The sequence below is a fragment of the Anarhichas minor genome, unplaced genomic scaffold (genome assembly GCF_050575085.1).
Source record: "Anarhichas minor isolate MPS153535 unplaced genomic scaffold, ASM5057508v1 ptg000017l, whole genome shotgun sequence".
Classification (NCBI taxonomy): Eukaryota; Metazoa; Chordata; class Actinopteri; order Perciformes; family Anarhichadidae; genus Anarhichas; species Anarhichas minor.
Genome location: NW_027466463.1, coordinates 1,162,638 through 1,167,500, shown reverse-complemented (window position 1 = coordinate 1,167,500; position 4,863 = coordinate 1,162,638).

Here is a 4,863-nt window from a genome sequence, read left to right as displayed (position 1 = left end):
TATTGTGTCGGAGTACAAGTGGGAGTCTCACGGCTTTTCTTTTTTGTTCTCTGTAAGTTATGCCGACCAGGTCGGACGTGAATGAATTTGATTTGCATTAATATATGGTGCTATATGCAACAAACTGTGTGTTTTCGTTGATATAGGATTTAATGTGACATTATAGTGAGGAAACGGGAGAGCCTTTCAGCGTGTTTTCGTAGCTTTCAAACATATTAGGCAGTCACATCGCAGTGTCTGTACACACCAGGTATCACATCTGCCCTTTCCCTTAGCTGGAGCGTATGCACTTTCCCCCTTAGGTGTTCATAGTTCCAGCTGAGCATGCATTATAGTGAGTTTATTATTTGAATGTTAATTATCTCATAAAACGGATTGAAGCTATAAATGTGGCGATTTATTCATATTTTTGAATCGCTCTACATATTTTTGACAAACGTGTTTTAGTTTGATGCATGTTCCAGCTGACCGTTTGGTCACGATTGAGAGAGAAATGCCATCTGTTAAATAAAATACAATAAATGATTCAATAAATGACAATGATATGGTAGTATAATATTGTATTACAAGTCAGTGCTTCAAAACTATTTGCATATATATATTTTCAATGAAACTGTAAGAAACATGTGATCATGTCATGAGGTTTGACTCTATAGTTTTTCATGCAACTTTTTAGTTGGACAGAGGAATTTGTCTTAACAAGAGGGCAGAACACAATCGGATATCAAATGAAGACTGATGGCGCACGGGCCAGACGGCGTACGGGGCGCACGGTGGACATATAACCGCTACCTCTGTGGGCATAACACAATCGGATATAAAAGGAATCAAATAAAGAGTCACGGGGCGCACGGCACACGCGCTTATAAAACAGCTACAAGTGTGGGTTAGGGTAGGGAGACTGCTGTAAATACAGTCCAGCCCCCGGTGCACTGTCCATCACAGAGCTCTGCTCCGAATCCCTCAATGTTCGTTCAAACCCTGTGGGTCTTTGGTCCCGAGTTTAGCGATCCATCTTATCTCGGCCTTCTTCCTCTGTGCCGTGGTCCAGCAGGCATTAGTCTCGACGACTGTTGTTCTGAGTGCTTCCAGTCCATGTAAGAGAAAGTGTCTAACTAGTGGTGTATCAGTCTTCTTTCTCTTGGTAATGTTGTACTTGTGTTGTGCAAAGCGTGTGGAAAGCATATTGCCAGTTTCACCCACATATTGTAATTTACACTTTGTGCATGAAATATTGTAAACACAGTTTTTGGTGAAAGGGTCTCCTCTGGTTAGGATTTTAAATATTTCCCCTGTGCTGTTATTACAGAGCCACTGTCTATGTCTAAAGTAATCTTTTTGTACTGTGGGCCTTGGTTTTAAAAGTGGTTGTATTTTAGCCTTTACTAACTGATCCTGTAAGTTTTTATTCCTTCTGAACGCTGGTATGATACTGTGATTACTTATGGTGGGAGACCCTTTGATGTACGTATTGAAGTTGATTTTGAGTTGGTTGGACAGTTTCTTGGTGGACGGAGAGTAGGTGGTGATGAGTGGAAGGCTTGAAGTAAGTGCTGTAGGTTTAACCTCCAGAAATGATTTGAGGCCCTTTCTACAGAAGGTCCTAGAGTACCCCCTAGTGGACAATGCTCGAAATAGAATTGTGACCGCTTCCTTGAAATCATTCTGTCCTGTGCAGATTCTGTGAAATCTAAGTAATTGTGATTTGATTAGTCCCGCGTAAGTATGTTTGGGATGGAAACTGGTTTTGTGGAGGAGAGCATGTGTGTCCGTTTCTTTAAAGAACACTTTTATATCTAAACATTGAGTTTTTTGGAAATTGTTTCCTTTAAAAATTGTCGTATCCAGAAAATCCACCGACTTCAGACTGCTCATTGATTTAATTTTAATCGAGTCCCTGTGGGTATTGAGGGTATTTAGGAAGATCTCAAATTCTAGTTGGTTATGGGTCCACACCCCCCAGATATCATCGAGGTATCTATAATAATGGAGCGGCTTTTTCTCACAGGCCTGCAGTGCTGTGGTCTCCCATTCAGCCATGAAGATATTGGCATAAGGGTTAGGGTTAGGTTAGGGTTGGGTTAGGGTTAGGGTTGGGTTAGGTTTGTTGAGGAGCGTGGCCCTCCTAAGAGGGCCGCGAGGGGCACTGGCACAAGGGGGCTTCTGTTTCTTTTCTTTTTTTGGCTAAAAAAGGCAATCACTGTCCCAGCTTTAAAAAGTACATACTTTAACGATAAAAGAAGGTTTAAAATCTTGCCATAAAAAAATGTTTAAAAAGAGAGAGAGAGCGGTCTCCAGTCTCGACGTTTCGCCGTTGAGGCTTCTTCAGGAGAGTAGAAGTGGCCACATGCTCATCAGTGACTTTAAAAAGAAATGTTTGGGGCTGGACCAAACTCTGTGAGAGAGCGGTCTCCAGTCTCGACGTTTCGCCGTTGAGGCTTCTTCAGGAGAGTAGAGGTGGCCACAACCCTTGGTCATAAAAATTACAGCAGACTGTGTGGTCTTTACCCTGCGCTCATAGCAGACTGCATGGTCTTGGCCCTGCGCTCATAGCAGACTGTATGGTCGTAACCCTGCGCTCATAGCAGAAAATCCGGTCGTAACCCTGCGCTCATAGCAGACTGTATGGTCGTAACCCTGCGCTCATAGCAGACTATCTGTTCTTAATCCTGCGCTCAAAATTAAGCCTCTGTTGCAACGTTTCGGAGACGTCACTCCTTCTTCAGGCAAGTGGCTTAATTTCCTCTCGTGAATTTTCGTGACCGTTTAAATGTTGCACCGTTCCTAATTGCCGTGTCCTACAGTGAGGTTATGTTTAGGGCAAAGGTCCAGGGACCGGATACTTGTAGTACTGACCCAAATTACCCGCTTCTCCATAAAGGTTAAGCTTAGGGCCTAGGGCCAGGGACTGGATAAAAAATGGAAGCTGGGCCGAAGAGCGACGGCGACCCCACCGACAGCAAGAACAGCACCCAGGAGGCACTCGCTGGTCAGGTTTGGGTTTTAGGGTTTGAGGAAAAATGCTGTAAAAACAACACAGTCCCACGGTGCACTGTCCATCGCTGAGCTCTAATTCTGAGCTGCCAGTGAGACCACCACCACACCACGGACCCTCAACCAGATCGGCTTGTCCATTCTCCCACCGAGGTAAGTACAATGTTCCACAAGCACCCACACACGCCAACACATCAGACCGTTCTGTTTTGAACATGTGAAAAAATTGGTCATAAAAATTACAGCAGACTGTGTGGTCTTTACCCTGCGCTCATAGCAGACTATATGGTCTTGGCCCTGCGCTCATAGCAGACTGTATGGTCGTAACCCTGCGCTCATAGCAGAAAATCCGGTCGTAACCCTGCGCTCATAGCAGACTATCTGTTCTTAATCCTGCGCTCAAAATTAAGCCTCTGTTGCAACGTTTCGGAGACGTCACTCCTTCTTCAGGCAAGTGGCTTAATTTCCTCTCGTGAATTTTCGTGACCGTTTAAATGTTGCACCGTTCCTAATTGCCGTGTCCTACAGTGAGGTTATGTTTAGGGCAAAGGTCCAGGGACCGGATACTTGTAGTACTGACCCAAATTACCCGCTTCTCCATAAAGGTTAAGCTTAGGGCCTAGGGCCAGGGACTGGATAAAAAATGGAAGCTGGGCCGAAGAGCGACGGCGACCCCACCGACAGCAAGAACAGCACCCAGGAGGCACTCGCTGGTCAGGTTTGGGTTTTAGGGTTTGAGGAAAAATGCTGTAAAAACAACACAGTCCCACGGTGCACTGTCCATCGCTGAGCTCTAATTCTGAGCTGCCAGTGAGACCACCACCACACCACGGACCCTCAACCAGATCGGCTTGTCCATTCTCCCACCGAGGTAAGTACAATGTTCGACAAGCATCCACACACGCCAACACATCAGACCGTTCTGTTTTGAACATGTGAAAAAATTGGTCATAAAAATTACAGCAGACTGTGTGGTCTTTACCCTGCGCTCATAGCAGACTGCATGGTCTTGGCCCTGCGCTCATAGCAGACTGTATGGTCGTAACCCTGCGCTCATAGCAGAAAATCCGGTCGTAACCCTGCGCTCATAGCAGACTATCTGTTCTTAATCCTGCGCTCAAAATTAAGCCTCTGTTGCAACGTTTCGGAGACGTCACTCCTTCTTCAGGCAAGTGGCTTAATTTCCTCTCGTGAATTTTCGTGACCGTTTAAATGTTGCACCGTTCCTAATTGCCGTGTCCTACAGTGAGGTTATGTTTAGGGCAAAGGTCCAGGGACCGGATACTTGTAGTACTGACCCAAATTACCCGCTTCTCCATAAAGGTTAAGCTTAGGGCCTAGGGCCAGGGACTGGATAAAAAATGGAAGCTGGGCCGAAGAGCGACGGCGACCCCACCGACAGCAAGAACAGCACCCAGGAGGCACTCGCTGGTCAGGTTTGGGTTTTAGGGTTTGAGGAAAAATGCTGTAAAAACAACACAGTCCCACGGTGCACTGTCCATCGCTGAGCTCTAATTCTGAGCTGCCAGTGAGACCACCACCACACCACGGACCCTCAACCAGATCGGCTTGTCCATTCTCCCACCGAGGTAAGTACAATGTTCCACAAGCACCCACACACGCCAACACATCAGACCGTTCTGTTTTGAACATGTGAAAAAATTGGTCATATAAATTACAGCAGACTGTGTGGTCTTTACCCTGCGCTCATAGCAGACTGCATGGTCTTGGCCCTGCGCTCATAGCAGACTGTATGGTCGTAACCCTGCGCTCATAGCAGAAAATCCGGTCGTAACCCTGCGCTCATAGCAGACTATCTGTTCTTAATCCTGCGCTCAAAATTAAGCCTCTGTTGCAACGTTTCGGAGA